General features: G+C 38.3%; 1 long non-coding RNA gene across 1 annotated transcript; it reads left to right on the top strand.

Moving 5' to 3' along the window:
• Positions 1–940: 940 nt before the first annotated feature.
• LOC110743953 lies at positions 941–6,883 on the top strand. Its single transcript, XR_002523830.1, has 3 exons — positions 941–3,371; positions 4,343–4,636; positions 6,485–6,883. It is a non-coding gene; the product is annotated as an uncharacterized LOC110743953 (long non-coding RNA).
• Positions 6,884–20,725: the final 13,842 nt, after the last annotated feature.

A 20,725-nucleotide genomic window follows, 5' to 3' on the forward strand; every position in this document is an offset into this window, starting at 1 on the left:
ACGACAGAAAAAGATAAAAAAATGAAAACTATAAATATGAAAAACTTGGAGACATTAATATTAAAGTTTTATGTATGATTCTCAAAAACTCAAGTTAGAGATATGCCTTGTCTTAAACTATACATTCTTAAAATGCATGTGCATTTGGTTTTTAAAAAGCCATTTTTTGAAAGCATAATTTACTGTCAATAAAATTACCTCTTTTAAGCAAACAATTCAGTGACTTCTGAATAATGTACAAGCCCATGAAACCACCCCCACAATCAAGATATAGGACATTCCTATCACCTCCAAAGTTTCCTTGGGTCCCTTCTCAGACAATGACTAATTTCTTGCCAGGACTATATATTTGTTCTTCGGGAGTTTGTATAGATGCACATTAAACCTTTAATTTTATATCTTAGATAATTTTCAATGTGATAGGAGAACCATCCATTAAACTATGACAAAAATCCTAGGTGAAATATATTGTAATTTAAAAAATATTAATCCTCTGAATTATTACTTTATGAATTAAAAAATACATATATGTCTTGCTAAAATAATTATCTTAACTTAGTTGTTTTTTCTTTTCCATATTTCCATATTTTCTACTTTAAATTACCTATCTATAAAATAGCAAAAAAGTAAAATAATAGTTTAAAAGTTCTATTACATTTTTTATTTTTGAGATGGAGTCTCATTCTATCATCCAGGCTGGAGTGCAGTGGCATAATCTTGGCCCACTGCAACCTCTGCCTCCCAGGTTCAATCGATTCTCCTGCCTCAACCTCCTGAGTAGCTGGGACTACAGGTGTGCACCACCACATCCAGCTAACTTTTGTATTTTTTGTAGAGACAGGGTTTTGCCACGTTGGCCAGGCTGGTCTTGAACTCCTGACCTCAAGTGATCTGTCCGCCTTGGCCCCCAAAACTGTTGGGATTACAGGCATGAGCCACTGCACCCAGCCTAAAAGTTCTATTAATATTTTAATATGAAAAATTTCCTTGGTTGCTTTAGAATCAAGGTTGATGCTTATTTTTCAAGCAGTCATGGTTGTTTACAGAGCAAATGTGGATTACAGGTAAGCAGAACGGAACATTTTGGAATGATTCCCAGCTAAGGTACATGAAAATGATGTTTAAACAAGCCCTGCTATTTCCCAAGAGATATTGCTTAAAAGTTAAGACAATCTAGTAACAGGCTAGATACGTGGTCTATCTTAGAAGGGCACTACACTGATCAAAAAGTAGACTTTTAAAATTTGTACCCTGTGTATATGCACACATTTCCACTTCACATCTTCCAGCTGTAAGACGTACTGAATATTGTAAATGCTAATGCTCCATTTGGCTGTTACTGGTTTTAGCAGTTTGGGGGCTATTACTGTTTAACTTGAGAAAGAGATTATACAGTAATATGTATCATACGTGGGGCTTAATGGTAAACTCATTCTAATTTCTTTTCTAAAATATGTGTTTTTATTCAACGTTGTACATCTTTGACCTCTGATTCGTTCGGATCACCTTAACAAATGAATTACAGAAAAAAGTATTAAAAAGTGTGCACTGTTAGACTTTGAACCACTTTACCACTATTTGCCCTTCCGTCATTCAGGATGCAGAAGGGAGGGTCAGCAGCTTTCCTAAGCTGACAACCGTGAGTGCCAACAAAGCTCTACAAAGTAATCAGTAAAACACACGCAATTAACAGACCACGGAGAAGGGACTTTCATATATTCATCAAATAAAGAGTGCTCAATCCTCTTGAACTTCCCTGAGAATCAGAGCTACTTTTCAGCAAACTGCCAGTTCTCAAAGATAATCTGTAAATTCCAGCTTCTGAAAAAATGACCGTTTCTGACATCAAATGTTGGAATGCTAAAGTTAAGAAAAGCAGTGAAAATGGAAGCAGCAGTTGAAATGGACCACTGAGACCCATGAATGATGGAAGTGTCAAGTAAAAAGTTGGCAATATTGAGTAAAAGGCTGGACTGAATACCACAGCATAAGTTCAATGCTACACGAGGGACACTGGAAACCTGCAGTGATGCTGGTGATGGGCTAGGTCTGCATTGCTTCGGTGGGTGGTAGTCCTACTGTGTCAAACCACTGGAGTAGCTCCTTGGGGAGATGTGTGTGTGTAGACAGTCCACGATGGTCTGGATCTTTCAGCCTGAGCACCAGGAACGCTGACAGCAGGAAAAGACTGATGTCCCAGCTGAAGAAGTCAGGTAAAGAGAGAATTCAACCTTCTTCCACCTTTCTGTTCTCATCAGACCCCTCTGTGGATTTGATAACGCCCCCCTACACTGGGGAGGGCCATCTGTGCTACTCAGTTCACCAATCTAAATGCTAATCTTGTTCAGAAGCACCCTCACAGACACAAGAACTAATGTTTTGGCAGCTATCTGAGCATCCTTTAACCCAGTCAAGTGGACACCTAAAATTAACCATCACCGTGGATAATCCACATCTTTCCTCCCTCTTTGTAGACTAGATGAAAGGGCCTTTTGTCATCAGTAGAAATGGCACCATAGTCTGACCCAGTGCAGGGGAAGGGACATGCTCTGACTAAACTGCTAGTGGGAAAACCATCCAGTCTGCTGGCCTCTCAACACTGCAGAACTTCTGCTACTTTAAATGTTTCATAAGAAGTTTGTGGCGTTTAATACCCCTCCAAGTACTTCCATGCACATCACTGGAGATGGCGTAGTGAAGAAGTGATTTTCACTTTGTTCTACAGATCCCAGGGTGAGGAAGTGATTTTCACTTTGTTCTACAGATCCCAGGGTGAGGGAAGGGTTTTCGCTTTGTTCTACAGATCTCAGTCTTAGCATCCACACATGACATACCACACCAGCTGGGGTTGTCAATCTATTTATTATGAAGCTGGGTACTCTTTAGATAAAAGGCTTTAACTGCTGAAAAAAAAGTTTGGAAAATATGAATAAAATGCCTTAAAAACCTGTATTTTACTCCTGACTTTGCCCTGTCTAGCCCTGTGACCTTGGATGTTTAACTCATCTAAACTTTAAATTATCTATCTATAAAAGAAGAGTCATAACATCTCACAGGGCTCTTATGAGAACGAGAGTTGATGAACATCAAACTTTTACTGAAATGCCTGACACTTAGTGCTCAAAACACAGTGGTGGCTGTTAATACTATTGTAATTTTATTAGATCTAGAAGTTTAGGAAGGGTTTGGAGTGGTCCTCAGCATTATGAGGTCATAGTTATCCTTGTGTCCAGCTTTAGCATAGAGCAGAGTCTGCTCCTTAATGCATCCCTGGATCATTGCAGACCCTGCCTATAGAGGCCTGGGGTCCCTTTGGCAGCACTTTTGTCAAGAAAGTAGAGTCGTGGACAACCAACTGCACAGGTTGAGAGGTAAGAACTTAGTTTTGTTTTTTGTTTTTTGTTTTTTTTTAAATTGAGAGTAAGCTCTGTGGTGACATAATGGTATAGTTTGCTTTAGATACTTATCCTTTTAATAAACTAAGCTGGGTGAGCAGGTGTTTTAGAGAAATATCTTAGGATCCTGAGAGAGCTAAAAAAGCCATAGAGAAATCATTACAGGATGCATTTTGGTTTTGTGAATTATATTTAACACAAACTGATTAGTTCATAAAATGATTTACAGATGCAATAATAGCTATCGTATTTTATCACTTTACTTGCATTTTTAAATTCTCATTCCCATAACACATTGCAAGGCAACATTGTGGATATGAAAACACTGCCCTAAAATCAGAAGCACAAGGTGAATGAGGACCCAAGTCTTTCTGAACCTAAAACTCATGCAATTTTTGCTTTACCCCAGAATCTGTCAACATTCTGGAGGATGGGAGCCCCTTATTGGGCATAGATGCTCCATGTCTATCTGCTTAGCTGGGACTTACACTTCACTTTCCCTGGTGCCTTGCCCCAGTGCCTCCTCTTCACAGGAGATTTGATCACATCAGACAGGTAGAGATCACAGCATCTTCCTCTGCGCCAGTCTTGGGAGTATAAGAGAGAGACTCACCTCTCTTATTTTCTCCCACCCATTCCTCCCCTACCTAGTCCTTAATTACAGCATAATCAGACATACTGTTACAGAGAACACCAACATTTACAGTCAAGGAAATATATTTATACTGGCACCATCCCTGTGGCTTATCCCTGAAGATGTCCTCATAAGGATTGTTATTTAGTTAATATTGTAATGTCAAAATTTAAACTAAAAGGAGATGTGCACTCTCCTAGATGTACTTAGATTTGGTGAATATTGAGCCATACCCTTTCCTTTGTTGTTGGCACAGAGGCACGATATCTCTGTAGGAAGATAATTGCTAATGAGTGAGTCATTTTTTTTCTAGGAAATCTTACAGCCTTCATCACTTTTCAGGAGAGTGGCAGTCAAGGAGTAAGACTCAATGAAAGGTTAGTGCTCGGTTCAGAGCCTAAATCCTTACTTTGGTTTGCAAGTGAACATTTGGGAAGAGCCCATGGCCCGGAGAGAGAGCTAGTGGCCCGAGAAGAGCAAACAAACAGGGATGTGCCACCTGCCACATTGGGCTGCCACTGGCAGAGCTGCTGAGTCTGCAGGTGCAGTAATTATGCTGTGAAAGATTCAAGCAGGACAACCCTATGTAGCAGTGACCAGGGGGCAGGTGAGTGGTGTGACTCTGGAAGGGGTTCTTGTTATTTTCAGCTAGGATTCTAACAAGATAATGACTAAAAAGAGCTTGAAACAATTATCTTTCCAAAGTTTTCCTAGAAAACTAATGAGAGCAGAATGTTGCCATAGAAAACTCTAGACCCAGGTCGAAAGGCATTTGGTTTGTAACTATCACTACAGAACCAAGTAAACAGTCAAGAATAATAAATGCCTAGAATAATAAATAGCAGCATAATCAATTGGTAAAAAGCTTCCTGAAAAATCACTGTTGCGCATTTGCAGATATAAAGGTTGAGAATTTAGTACAAATAATAGTAAAGTCCCTAAGGGAACATAGAAGGAGGGGATAGCTTTGTGTTCAAGATCATGTTTCACAATTATTTTTCCACTAGGTGAGTTATCATTATCCACAGCTTGTTTTTCTTCTTTCTTCCTTCAAAATATCCCAAGTTAACATACTCATATGAGCCCCCTTCTTGAAGAACCAGGGTCCAGGCATTGTGTGTCTCAGGGATCTGGTCAGGTTCAATGGGAAGTTTCAAAGATTCAATGGGTGTGTATGAAGAGGGCCAGTCCTCCATGGCCCGCACTTTTGGAACCCAGGAGGGTGACCTAAATGGCAGGTCCATAGGGAAAAATTTCAAATGAAAATCAGGTAAATTATGGAACAGTTGGCTTGAGGGAGCCAGACAGAGTGGGAGGATCCAGGTTCAAGGAAAAGGTACAGAATTTTAGGGAAATGGATGAGAGCAAGTGGATTGTGAGCAGTGGCTGGTTGGGAGAGCCTGAGGAAAGTTCCAAACCTAACAAAGTAGCCACAGCCTAGTCACAAGGACACTGGGCTTCGGGCATTGGTGGTGGGAGGAGAGGTACTGGCAACCTGGACACGGTAGAGTGTTTCAGTGCTCCATGGCTGGGTGACTGCCCTCTGACAAGGCAACAGTGGTTTACTGTTTTTCATAATTCTGTGGGTTTGCAGTCTAAGTGGTTCTTCTGCATATCATGAATGGCTTGACTGGAGCTGGTGGCCAGGCTGGCCTCACTCACATGCCTGACAGTTGGTACTGGCTATTGACTATGACAACTTTGTTCACCGCATGCGGCCTCTCATCCTCCACTAGGCTAGACTCAGCTTCTTCACAATGTACTGGTAGCAGGCTTCCAGGAGAGCAAGAGCAGAATCTGCCAAATCTTTGAAGGACTAGGCTCTGTGATTTGTAGGATGCCTTATTTTACATTTTGTTGGCCAAAGAAATTTTGAGTCAGTGCAGATTCAAGGGAGCAGAGCAATAGACTACCTTTTGATGGGAAGAACAGCAACCACACGTTGCAAAAGAGTGCAGATATGGGGAGGTCTGGTTCACTGGGAATCCTCATTGTAACACTCTAACACATAGAGTATTTTTCTTAACATGGCTTATCTCTTTTGGGGTTTGCATTATGTTACATAGAGTATCCTGGTCCTTTATGCTTATTTTTGATGTCACATAGGCCTTTCAAAATTTATTCAGTAAGCATTTATTAGGCATCTGATATTTTCTTGGCAGTGTGCTAGATTCTGGGGATATTATGGTGACCAAGATTAGAGGCAATCTTAAAGGAATTTTCTTTTTATTTCCTATAAAATCAGGGGAACAGTAAGTGTATGGGTGGGGTAGCAAGGGGGAGAAATACAACAGGATATAACAGGATAGAAGGGTGGCAGTAGAAAGCCAGCAACATGGTAAAGCTGGTTGGAAGAAGCAGGATTATATTCTCTGATTTTTCCAAAAGCTACCAATAAGGGATGATTTCATTGTTCCAGACATAACATTAATTTTTCTTTTTCTTTTTTTTCCAGGAATAATCCGACTTTAAAAAAAGGAGCCAGTGCTGGGATTTCTTGGTTCTAGTGGAAAGTAGTTTTTAAAAATTTAATTGACAAAAGTTAAATATATTCAAGTACACAATGTGATGATTTGATATACATGTACATGTATAATGATAGCCACAACCAATTAATTAATGTAACCATCACCACCTATAGTTACCCTTTTGTGTGTGTGTGTGTGTGTGTGTATACATGCATGCAGTGAGGACACTTAAAATCTACTGTTACAAATTTCAAGTAAACAATACAGTATTATTAACTCTAGTTCCCATATTTTACATTCGATTTCCAGAACTTATTCATTTTTTTTTTTTTTTTAAAGACAGAGTCTTGCTCTGTCGCCTAGCCTGGAGTGCAGTGGCGCAATCTCGGCTCACTGCAACCTCCATCTCCCAGGTTCAAGTGATTCTCCTGCACAGGCACGTGCCACCACGCCTGGCTAATTTTTTGTATTTTTAGTAGAGACTGAGTTTCACCGTGTTATCCAGGATGGTCTCCGTCTCCTGACCTCATGATCCGCCTGCCTTGGCCTCCCAAAGTGCTGGGATTACAGACGTGAGTCACTGCGCTGGACCAGAACTTATTCATCTTATAACAAACTTTGTATCCGTTGACCAACATCTCTCCATTTCCCCTTTCCCTGAGCCCCTGGCAACCACCATTCTACTCTCTGCTTCTTTGAGTTAAACTTTTTTAGATTCCACACATAAGTGATAATCACATAGTATTTCCACATATAAATGAGACCACATAGCATTTTTTTTCTGTGACTTTTTTATCCCAATTACTATAATTGTCCCCAGGGTTCATCCATGTTGTTGCAAATGACAGGATTTTCTTCCTTTTTATGGTCGAATAATATTCTACATTTTCTTCATCCATTTATAAATTCATGAACATTTAGTTTGACTCCATACCTTGGCTCTTGTAAATAGTGCAGCATTATTTATGATAGCCAAGGTATGGAATCAAACCAGATATTAATTCAACATACTAATTTCATTTTCTTTGGATACATACCCAGAAGTGGGATTGCTGGATCATATGATCTGTGCAGCTTTGTGTTGGTGCCTATGCATTTCAAGTACCAAATACCTCTTTCAATCTGTATAGCTGGTTTCCGTAGATAAAGGACTTCTTCTATTGGGTCCCCAGGCTGACTCAGATTTCCTCTGGGATCATAGTTGAGCAGGGTTAGAGCTAGGTCATGTGGCTTCTACTGAGTGCATAGTGCGGTGTAGAGTAGGTGAGCCTATTACCAGGGACTCAAGCAAACATGGATCCTGTCTGGGCTCTGGGTGGACTGGGCTGCCCCAAGAAGCATGGCCAGTAGGACTGGTGCTGAATGAGGGTCTACTTCAGAGTCTGCAGATGGCAGGCCTATAACCTGGTATATGGATAGGTGTGGCTTCCTCTAGGTTTCTGGATTGGTTTGCTCTGGGTCATGGGGTGGGTCCCTGGGCAGGCAGTGCTGACCCTCAGCCATGGCTGATAGGGGCTGGACCTGAGTCACGGGGCTGCTACAGGGTCCACAGATAAGACCGAGGTCTGCAGGGCACAGACCCTTTGGGGACACAGATGGGTGTGTCTCTCTCTGAGGTCCTGGAAAAGCAGGCTGCTTTCAGACTGTAGCTGAGGGGAACTAGAGCTGAGGCTCAGGGCTATTTCAGGATCTGCTGATAGTGGAAAGCAGTTTTAATGCCCTGGGCTGTCTCCTAGAGAAAGAAAATATCCAGTGATGACTCAGAGCTACAGTAAGCCAAATGTGGGTTATCCACGACATTTCCCAAACTCAGAGTTAAGGCCAAACCTGTTCATCCAAATAATTGTGCCCTAAGCCTGCACTCCTGGAGCAATCCCATATGGACATGGAGCCATGGCCTATTTCCTGGGTATGGCAGTGAGAGGAGAACCTCCTGCACTGGCATATCTGATTGGTGCAAATGTGCCATCTGTCGCTTGTCTGGCCCGCAACTACCCCTTCAAGCATGCCAGTGTGGGATGAAACATGGAAAACAGAGCCTGGGTCTGTTCAGTCCTTTGTTATGCTGATATGGCTGCCAGGTCGCCTCACACTCAACTATGAACCACCAGGGCTTAAAACAAGCAGAATCTCATAGTTTCTCAAATCTTATGCCTTATGTTGTGAAAAAAGTCAGAAAATACACTGTCAGCTGGCACAATGAAAATCTAAGTGGATTTACTAATTTTTAAATAAGATTGAAACTCCGATTATGATAATGTAAATAATCTATTTTCATAACACTTCATTGCAAAAAAAAAAAAAACTCAATGTTTTCTGGACTTTCTTTGTGAATTCTTTTTTTTTTTTTCTTTTTTTGAGATGGAGTTTCACTCTTGTCGCCCAGGCTGGAGTGCAATGGCCTGATCGCGGCTCACTACAACCTCCACCTCCTAAGCTGAAGCGATTCTCCCACCTCAGCTTCCTGAGTAGCTCGGATTACAGGCGCCCGCCATCACTCCCGGCTAATTTTTATATTTTTAGTAGAGACAGGATTTCACCACGTTGGTCAGGCTGGTCTCCAACTCCTGACCTCAAGTGATCCACCCACCTTGGCCTCCCAAAGTGCTGGGATTACAGGCGTGAGCTACCGCACCCAGCTTTCTTTGTGAATTCTGTCAATATTTTTCTGAGGCAGATGGAGAACGAATACCTCTATTGCAGGTGCTCAGAAAATCTGTGGGGAATCACATTAAGAAGAACCCAGCACATGTCTTACTCTACACAAGCACTCAGGTACCCTGCACTGATGTTAGAACGGTCCTAGGTGGGCGTTTGCTCTCTGTGAAACTGCAGCTGCCTTTCCCACAGTCTTTCAGAACATCTGCCAGTGCTACCCAAACAAATCCTGGTGTAATTAGGCAGTCCTAATGTAAATGCTTAACAGAGGCATGGCATTCTTGTTTGATTGCTTTGTTGCTGCAAAGAAATAGGGCCCAATTTAACATTAAGCCTGTCATTAGTGAACAGTGCTCTTTTGCTAGTGTAAACAAAACCCCTTGCATTTTGATAACATATTCAGAATTAAAATTAAACTAAGCTAGAAAATTATAACTGTAGGGTAGCAACTATATCATTCTCACAGACAGTGTTTGTAAAACGTAAGGTGAGGGCTGGACATGATGGCTCACACCTGTAATCCTGGTGCTTTAAGAGGCTGAAATGGGAGGATTGCTTGATCTTGGGAGTTTGAGACCAGAGTGGGCAACATAGCGAGACCCCTGTCTCTATAAAAAATAAACAAATATTAGCCAGGCGTGGTGGCGTGCACCTGCAATTCCTGCTACTTTGAAGGCTAAAATGGGAAGATCACCTGAGAGGAGAGCAGAATTGTGTCACTGCACTCCAGCCTAGGCGACAGAGTGAGACCTGTCTCAAAAACAAAATAAAATAAAATAAAATAAAATAAAAAGTAAGTTGATATCACAGTGTAGTAGGATTGACTTTATGGAAAGGGGGTGGGGGCACTGGCTGTAAAATCTTTTTGTCCTTTACATTGGGGGGGATCTTTCATGGTTTCTGGTTATTTATTTATTTATTTATATTTGTTTGTTGATTCTAATGCACTTGTGAGGAATGTGAGTGGATACTAGACAGGCGATGTATTTTATTTAAGAGAGGAATGGTGTAAATAATACAAATAGGCCTTGGTGTTCATCTTCTTGTAGTCTTATAAACCAAAACAATTCTCCATCTTTTATTTTCCAAGTAGAGGAAGTGGAGTTGGTCAGTATCTCAATATTTGTGGACATTTATTCCTAAGTGTTGCTGTAAGGGCTTTTATTGATAACCAGGGCGGCTCTCTTCTCATATATCTCAGGCTGTAGACTGAGGTCTGAGCAGAGGCTGTCATTCTGTTTAGTAGTTACTGATAATGACAGACCTAGTATATCACCATGGGAAGGAGTGGATAACATACGGTGGGTGAACAAGGCCGTTGTAGGGAGGAGACCAAGAAACCAAGGGATCAGGGTATTGTAAGGATCATCTATGTTGTAGATTAAAACTTCTAAGAATGAAGTCAGGATAGAGTCTCAATTCTAGGGAAGAATGATGGAAGCTAGGAGTTCCCATCACTAGGAAATGTAAAGCAATGACCTGGGGGTCTATAAGTGACAGGAAAAATAAGGAGTCAAAGTGGTGTTATTTTATGACACAATCTTCAAAGCTGGAGTGTTTCAGAGAAAAAGGAGGGAGAGTGGTTTAAAAGTGGGAAGGAGGAACAAGAAGAATATCCTCCCCACCTTTGAGTAGAACTGTATAAGGATAGTGGCAGAAAAACAGGCATTTCTTAGAAGGATTACAGGAGAAGTAATATTTTCAGGGAAAGCCAGGTTTTTGTTCTACACAGAAGATGAAATGAATATTTACAGATGAGGTTACAAATATGGGGAATTCAAGTGAATTAACACAGGAACAGAAAACTAAGTCCTGCATGTTGTCACTCGGAAGTGGGAGTTATACATTGAGCAGACATGGACATTAATATGAGAACAATAGACACTGCAGACTATTGGGGGCGGGAGGGAATGAGAGAGGCATGGGTTGAAACTACCTATCCAGTACTATGCTCACTACCTGAGTGCAATATACCCATGTAACAAACCTGAACATGTATTCCCTGCATGTTAATAAAAGTTGAAATTTAAAACAAAAGGAACATAGGGAATTTGCAGATAATGGATGATGAGTTCTAAAAAGTACATTAGAAGGATTTCTGGAATTTGATATGGAGGAAGCTGAGAAAAGAAGAAATAAAAGGGTCAGCGAAACGCTAACAGGGATTGGAGATTGGCGGATGGTTGAGGGATGACTGAGTCCAGTCTTGGGTGACAAAGGTAAAAAAGGCATGAGTTTAATTCCAAAGCATAATCAAGGCAGAGACTATGGTATTAGGGGATAAAAAAGTGTTTATTTCAACAGCTTCCTGTTCATCTCTGATGAAGTGTAGAAGGTCTAAAGGAGGAGACTCCTGTTTAATTTGTAATACCTGTTGGTGGAGAAGGAAGTGTGTATTTTCCATCTTCGTCCCTTTGGATGGAAGGGAATCTTCTGGGGAAAGCCTGATGTACCCCACTCAGCCAGGCCTTTTCACCCCTGATGATAGAGACAGAAGACTCATGTGGGGATGGTCTCCTCCCAGTTAGCTGGTTCATTTAAGACCCTGGGGTAATATGATGTACTGCCTGAATTGTCAAGGATTTGAGGTATTCTCCAAATTCACAGGGATGTAGAATATTGACAGTAAAAGAAATCTAAGATAATTTCAGGCTCAACCCTTCAGTTTTACAAGAGAGAAAACTGAGTCTGAGAGGGTCATGCACCTTGACTGAGGTCTCTCCTACTAATAGAATTAGGAGGTGAAGCCAGCTGGACTTCCTGCATGGAGTGGGGACTTGGAGAACTTTTCTGTCTAGCTAGAGGATTGTAAATGCACCAATCAGCGCTCCGTATCTAGCTAAAGGTTTGTAAACACACCAATCAGCACTCTGTAAAGACGCACCAATCAGCGCTCTGTATCTAGCTAAAGGTTTGTAAATACACCAGTCACCACTCTGTAAAATCACACCAATCAGAGTTCTGTGTCTAGCTAAACGTTTCAACACTCAGCAAAAATGGACCAATCAGCACTCTGTAAAATAGACCAATCAGCACTCTGTAAAATGGACCAATCAGCAGGATGTAGGCAGGGCCATATAAGGGAATAAAAGCTGGCCACTTGCACCAGCCTGGGCAACCCGCTGGGATCTCTTCCATGCTGTGGAAGTTTTGTTGTTTTACTCTTCACAGTAAATTATGCTGCTGCTCACTCTTTGGGTCCACACTACCTTTATGAACTGTAACACTCACTGCGAAGATCTGCGGCTTCACTCCTGAAATCAGTGAGATCACAAACCCACTGGGAGGAACAAACAACTCTGGACGCACCACCTTTAAGAGCTGTGACACTCACTGTGAAGGTCTGTGGCTTCACTCCCGAGGTCAAACGAGACCACAAACCCACCGGAAGGAAGAAACTCCGGACACATCTGAACATCTGAAGGAACAAACTCCGGACACACCATCTTTAAGAACTGAAACACTCACCGCGGGGGTCCGCGGCTCCATTCTTGAAGTCAGTGAGACCAGGAATCCACCGGAGGGAACCAATTCTGGACACAGAATTATAACGGAGATATCCTGATTTTCGGCAATGACTCCCACATTTCAACAGCCCTGTGTTGGCGCTGAGATGTTCATAATTTTAATTTAAAAAAATCTTTCCAGTCAGAAAATATACAGACTTCTTACTATATAAACTATAATAAAAACTTTACTCTAGAACTTTTCTTTTTAAAGCTTATGTTTTGATAACAAGAATAAAGACTTTGCTTATATTTGAAGCATTTTTCACAATATATGAAATATCATTCCATAGACAATTTGGCATATGTTCAAGAGGATAGTCTTCCAGGGCACAAAGCCTTTCCCTGTGAAGTTCAGGAAACTGTTACATGGACAATGACTGTACCTTAAGAAGGGTTTCTAAACTTCTGAGGGTAAAGTAAAGCCTCTCCTTCAATGTCCTTAGAAATATGAAACACGTTAAGTCATCAAGATTTCTGAATTTTATAGCTGTGTCTTTTTAGTCAATAGTTTTGGAACTCTTTTTTTTTTTTTTTTTTTTTTCAGGAGGTCTTTTCTAGGTAACTTGGGACCCTATTTCATCTCTTTAGAACAAAAGTGGATAGTCCTCCGCAGATACTATATATCTGAGGACATTTTATACCAATGTAACTATACAATAGGTGGTCTTTTGTGACTGGTTTCTTTCACTTAGCACAATCTTTTCAAGGTATGTCCATGTTGCTGCCTGTATCAGTATTGCATTCCTTTTGATGGTTGAATAATATTCCATTGCTTGGATACATCCCGTTTTGTTTATACATTCATTGGTTGATAGAAATTTGTATTGTTTCCACATTTGGCTATTGTGAATATTACTTCTACGAACATTCTTGTACAAGTTTTTGTTTGACACTTGTTTTCATTTTTTTGTGTGTGTGTGCATATACCTAGTATTAGAATTTTTGATTTATATAGTAATTCCATAAATAACTTGTTGAAGGTTTGCCAAACTGTTTTCCAAAATATCTACATCATTTTACATTTACATCAGCAATGTATGATGGTTCTAATTTCTCTGACTTCTTTCCAACACTTGTTCTTGTCTTTCTTTTTGATTTTAGCTATTCTAGTGCGTGTGAAGGGCTATCTCCTTGTGGTTTTGTTTTGCATTTCCCTAATGACCAATGATGTTGATCATCTTTCTGTGTGTTTATTATCTATTTATTATCTATCTATGTGTGTATATATATATATATATTTATATATATATATCTTTTTTGGAAAAATGACTATGCAAATCCTTTGCCCATTTTTTAATTGGATATTTGTCTTTTTATTGCAAGTTGGGTTAATTCTTTGTATATTCTGGAAACTAGACTTTTATTGGAGATATGATTTGTGAATATTTTCTACCATTCTATGTGTTGTATTTTAACTTGTTAATATGTCTATAAGTGCTATATCTTCTTCATGGACATTGACACTTTATAATGATAAAATATCCTTCTTTGTCTCTAGTACAATTTTTTGAAATTAAATTTTATTTTGTTTTCAGTTTTGGGAAATATGCACAGATGTGCAGTTTTGTTACATAGGTAAATGTGTGCCATGGTGGGTTGCTGCACCTATCTACCCATTACCTAGGTATTAAGCCCAGCATGCATTAGCTATTTATCTTGATGCTCTCCCTCTCCCTGGCCTCCCCAACAGGTCCCAGTGTGTGTTGTTCCCGTCCCTGTGTTCATGCGTTCTCATTGTTCAGCTCCCACTTATAAGTGAGAATATACGGTGTTTGGTTTTCTGTTCCTGTGTTAGTCTGCTGAGGATGATGGCTTCCAGCTCCATCCACGCCCCTGCAAAGAACAGAATCTCATTCCTTTTTATGGCTGCACAGTATCTTGTGTTTCTCTTTGTATGATATTATTATAGCCACTCCAGTCTTCATTTGGTCACTGTTTAGATGATACATTTTTTTTTCAGAAATTTTGCTTTTGAACTATTTGTGTTTTTGGATCTAAAGTATACCTCTTTTAGACAGTATGTAGTTGTATCATTTAAAAAATTAATTCTTCCAATCTCTGCCTTTTAATTGCAGTGTTAATTCATTTACATTTGATGTAATTACTAGTATATTAGGATTTATGACAGCCATTTTGCTGTCTTTCTTATATCTTTTTCTTACCCTTGTATTTTTCTATTACCGTCTGTTTTGTGTTAAATAGATGCATTATTCTATTGTACTATTTTAATTTTCTTATTTATTTTGCTAAAATTTTTTGAGTTATTTCTTAGTGTCTACTATTACAATTAGTGGATTCGCTTAACAAATCTAGTTCACAATAAAATCAGCTAAATTTCAATAATACGTAAAATCTTTACTCCAGTCTAACTCTATTTCTTCCCTCCTCCTTTTTGCTATTATCACCTGTAAATTATATCTTTATACATTGTAAGTCAACAAGCACACTTGTGTAATTATTGCTTTATGCAGCTGTCTTTCACATCAGATAGGGCAACAAAGGAGTTAAAGACAAAAAATACATTTACACTGTCTTTTATTTTTACCTATGTAGGTACTTACTGGAACTATTTATTTCTTCATGTTGCTTCAGCTTACTGTTTCATGTTCTTTCATTTTAGCCTGAAGATATCCCTATAGCACCCCCCTTTTTTTAGGCCAGGTTTGCTAGTAACAAAATTCTTTCAGTTTTTGTTTATCTGGCAATATCTTACATTTTCCTTTATTTTTGAAGGATAGTTTTGTCGAATATAGACTTCTTGGTCAAGGGTTTTTTTTCTTTCAGCACTTTGAACGTGTCATCTCACTGCCTTTTGGCTTCCAGTTGTTTTTGATGATAAGTCAAATGTTAAATTATTGGGGAATTTTTTGTAGGAATAAGTTGTTTTTCTCTTGCTGCTTTCAAGATTTTTTTTCCTTTGCAATTTTTGACAGTTTGACTATAGTGTGTGTACATGTGGGTTTCTTTGAGATTATCCTTCTTGAAGTTTGTTGAGCTTCTTAGATTCATAGATAAAACATTTTCATCAAATTTGTAAAGGTAGCCATTATTTCTTCAATTGTTCTTTATGCCCATTTCTTTCTCTTCTCTACTTTTGAGACTCACATTATACATGTGTTGAGATATTGAAAATATCCTAAATATATCTGTGGACTCTTAATTTTTAAAAATTTCTTCAGACTTGATCTAGTTTCAAGTTTATTTCCTTCTTCTGCTAGTTTACATCTGCTCCTGAGACCCTCCTATGAATTTCACATGTCAGTTATTGTACTTTTCAAGTCTAGAATTTCTATTTGGCTCTTTTTTTAAAAAAAAAATTCTATATCTTTATTGATAGTCTCAATTTGGGTATTCATATACTCCCTTTTAATTCTTTTGACATAGTTTCTGCTAGTATTTGACTGTATTTGTAATAGCTGGTTTTAAGCATTTGTCTACTAAGTCCAATATCTGGACTTCCTTGCATAATATTTCTATTGAATACATTTTTTCCTACTGTGCATGGTCCATACTGTGTTTTTGTATGCCTCATAATTCTTTGCTTAAAGCTGGACATTTAAAATAATATTATGTGGCAATTCTGAAAATCAGACTCCTCCCTTATCATCATTTTTCATTGTTGCTATTTGTTTTGGTTGTCGTTATTTACTGTTTAGTGACTTTTCTGACCTAATTCGGTAAAGTCTGTAAGCTTTATCATGTGTAGCCACTGAAATCTCTCCTTGGTTAACTTAGTGGTCAGCCAATAATTGGGCAGAAGGTTGGTTAAGTGCTTTTAACTAATAAGTGTCCTATCCTTTCCAAGGGTCTCTCAGTGAATGTGTGTGTGTGTGTGTGTGTGTGTTCATGTATGTGTGTATGTTAGAGTATGCCTCAAATGGAAGTTGACAACTTTAACTTAGCCTTCACCCCTGCTTTCAAAGAACCTAAGGGTCGTGAAAAGGGATATATTAAGGCAGTCTTAGGTTTTTCCTGAAAATACACATAGCCTCACACATGCATGTGACTTTCTAGATCTCCATGAATATGTGAGAGCTTTTCCAAGAACTTTGTGGACATCTTGTCCCCTGGACCTCATTTACGTTTTTGTTGTTGTTGTTGGCCCACCTTTTAAAAATCTTATTTTATTGAATTTTAATTTTAAAATAACTTTTATCTAATAAAAACTGAAAAATACTCTTTGGTTGAGTATTTTTCCTAGACAGAAGCTACTCAGATAATGTGCTGACATTTTCATAGACACATTTACTCATATTTTGTATGTATAGATGATTGAAAATCATATAAATATTAGTCTTTTACTTGTCCTTCTCTACTGGCAAGTCTTTGAAGACAGGAATTATGTCTTGTTTACCATTCTTTGTACAATAAGCTAGCACACTGGTTGACACATGTTATTCAGTCAATAAATAGAGGCAAATTTTAGCAGGATAATTTGTTGAAGAAAATATTATGATTGATTTTCTTTTAAAGAAATGCCTAAACAACTTAATGCTTTCATACTTGGTGATAACTGTAATGTGAGATAAATTGCCTTTGTCATTTCTATAAAAAACCCATCTGAGTGGTCCATGCCTATAATCCCAGCACTTTGGGAGGCCGTGGCGGGTGGATAATTTGAGGTCAGGAATTCGATACCAGCCTGGCCAACATGGTGAAGCCCCATCTGTACTAAAAACACAAAAATTAGTCAGGTGTGGTGGCACATGCCTGTAATCCCAGCTACTCGAGAAGGTGAGGCAGGAGAATCGCTTAAACTTGGGAGGCAGAGGTTGTAGTGAACCGAGATTCCGTCACTGCACTCCAGCCTGGGTGACAGAGTGAGAGTCCGTCTCAAAACAAAACAAACAAACAGAAAAACAAAAACAAAAACCATCTGAGCTAAAATTTTCAAGTGTGTGTGTTATTTCAGACAACTTCTGATACATTCCATAGAAGTTCTCATGTTTCAGCATGCATTGTTTTCATGAGATATTTCTGTGCACCATGGAAGAAACTCCTTGCTAGCCAGCATTGAGCAGCTCAGTTGATAACTGAAAATCTTTAATTGTCAGAAGAGGAAGGTGTTTACAAGACTAACCTGTCACTAGTCTGGCATACAAAAATTCACGTGATGCTTCTGTCAAGCGTTCCATTGATGCCTTCAATAGAAATGTTTTGAAATTTGTATGTTATGTTTTGTCATTCTTCAGATAGAAAATCCATATGTGGAAAATAATACTTAACATTATTACTGTATTTCGTACATGTCTAGTGATGCTTTTCAAGTGAAATCAATAGGTATTTAAAATCATCTTTTCTTTTTGTAACCTCCAAATTTACTTTAAATTGAATTCAAAATTTGCATCTGTGCTATTTTCATTATGCATATAAAAGAACGTGCACATTAGCTTGTGCACCAGCCTAAGAAAAACGTAATGTAAAGTTCCATATTTTTCTTTTTATCAAGTGACTGCTTTAACTTTACAGGAATTGAAAATTTGCAAGGGAGGCATTTGTTTTTATGGAAAACTGTAGGAAGATATACTTTCTTCATTGCTGATATATTTGAATGATATTTTTGAGTCCAATTTCTTAATTGATTGAAAATGAATACACCCATATATACAATGTCAAGAAGCGAAACATCTCATTTAGATACATTACAGGAGAAGTTGGTCCTATTTTAATGGCTATATCATGAATAAATCTGAATTCGCTAAATGTTCGCCACTCCCTCAAAATCTTCCAGACTTAAAAAGTTCAAGTCATATAATTTCTATAATATGACTAACATTCAGAGTAATTTTATATTAATTATATATGATATAAACCAGAATGTCCTTCAAGCATATACAGTGTGTGGTGCTTGAAGCCAGAGAGATTGTAAAATAAGAGAAGAAATTCAGTCACAGGGTTGACCCTTTGCTCCATCAAATATAAACCATAATTTCAGCAGTCTGATATTGGCATTCTTTTCTAGATGAGACTTTATGCCATTATCAATATAGAGTACATTGATAACAACTTAGTAGCACTCAAAGTAGATGAATATTTAAGTAGAAAAAATAAATAGTAAGTTGTTTAACCTTATTAAAAATACCAGTTTGCTGGGTCCATTGGCTCATGCCTGTAATCCTAACACTTTGAGAACCTGAGGTGAGAGGATTGCTTGAGCACAGAAGTTTGAGAACAGCCTGGGCAACAGGAGGAGATACCGGCTCTACAAACAAAACAAAACAAACAAACAAAAAAGTAGCCAGGTGTGGCGATGCATGCTTGTGGTCCCAGCTCCTCAGGAAGCTGAGGTGGGAGGATAGCTTGAGCCCAGGAAGTCAAGGCTGCAGTGAACCATGATCACGCCATTGCATTCCAGCCTGAGCAACAGTGAGACCCTGTCTAAAATTAAAAAAAAAAAAAAAAAAGGCAAATTGATTGGAGGCTTATTATCTATCTAATTTTTAATTGATTATTATACCATTACACAATCCCAGCATAATTAGCAAAAGCAACTGAGAAAATATCCTATGAAAGAAAAAGAAGTTAATTCTCAATGTTTGAACCTAATAAATGATAGGATCAATTCATTAGAAAATACATGGAATAGAGCATCGATTTACTTATTTTTTGGTCAGTTTGCTCATTTAATGGCTTCTGTGGTGAAAGTTAAGCTTCTCAATAGCAAAGAGACTACAGACATAGATGTTAGGCACATACATTTGAGATTTGGGTTTAAAACCCAGCTTGTCTACTGACTAGTTGCGTAACCTTGGGCAAGATGACTTAACTCAACTTCTTTATTCTCAGTTTCTTTTTCTGTAAACTAGGGATAATATTAAATACCTCACACTGTTGGTATGAAGGTTAAATGAAAAAAATACATCAATCATTTTGAACAGTGCCTGGCGTATAATAAGTACTATATGTGCTTGCCAATATTACTATTATTAAATTATTTTATAGAAGAGAACACATTAGAAATTAATCTATTGTCATAGCTAAATAATATCTTTATATATTGCTTTTACTTTATCTACTCACCACTAATTTAAAAATAGATACTGTTTTTATTTCTTCTGAGCTTTTTGTAGAATGGAGGCATCTGGGACATTTTCACCAAATCATTCATCAGAAGGTCCATTACCATTAGTTGAACTAATGGCTACTTGCACCATTAGCTTAAATCAACTAACAGGCAGCAGCAATTTCCTCAGTCTTTTTTTATGAGTGACTTTTTTTTTTTTCCTGCTTGGACACTTATTTGAGTTTAAATCTAAAAAGAGTCATTAAGGATTTTCTGTACTTATGTATTGTAAGAAACCTTGACAAATACTCATATTCTAGCTCATTTCCTGCTCCAAATTCATTTCCTGCTCCAAATTCAGTGCATATCTTTTAAAAGCTTTTACTTAAAGAACAGAGGGAGGAAAACTAAACTATTTGAGGTCAGGGCAGATGGAGAGTACATATGGACTGTTTTTCTGATTGTGGTGAAGTAATAGATTTAAAAATTTTTTTTAATCTCTAAAAATTTCCACCCTGTTGCTGACTCATACTTCTATAAAATACAATAGAATTGAACTTATAACAAAGGTGATCATGTGAGTAGATGACATAGTAATGCCAAATTGCCATAAAAGTTTCTAAGCTTCTACTTTTAAATTCCGTATTTTGAAATGCACTGGTAACAAATACTTTATGTGCTGGTATCTTGGGGAGCACTCATATAGAGCACATTAAGATGGGCATATTGCCAAGGATTACTTTAGGACATTGGTTTCTTAGGTAAATGGTAACAAATTTCCACCATCCTCCACAGAAGTGGCTTTATATAATTACTTACTACTCATTCAGTATTTAAATTCTAATTTGAAAGTTAAGTATAGTAACAGAAAACAATTCAGGATTTGCCTGTGTACTAGGGTAAGAGGATATAGACTAGAAAGAGTAGTAAGGAACTTTCTGGGGTACTGAAAATGTTCCATATCTTTTTTGTGTTGGTGGATTCACTGATATATACATTTTTAAAACTTTTTGAATTCTATGCTTAAAATGAGTGCCCTTTATTAAATGTAAATTATA

Source organism: Papio anubis, chromosome 8 (assembly GCF_008728515.1).
Source record: "Papio anubis isolate 15944 chromosome 8, Panubis1.0, whole genome shotgun sequence".
Classification (NCBI taxonomy): domain Eukaryota; kingdom Metazoa; phylum Chordata; class Mammalia; order Primates; family Cercopithecidae; genus Papio; species Papio anubis.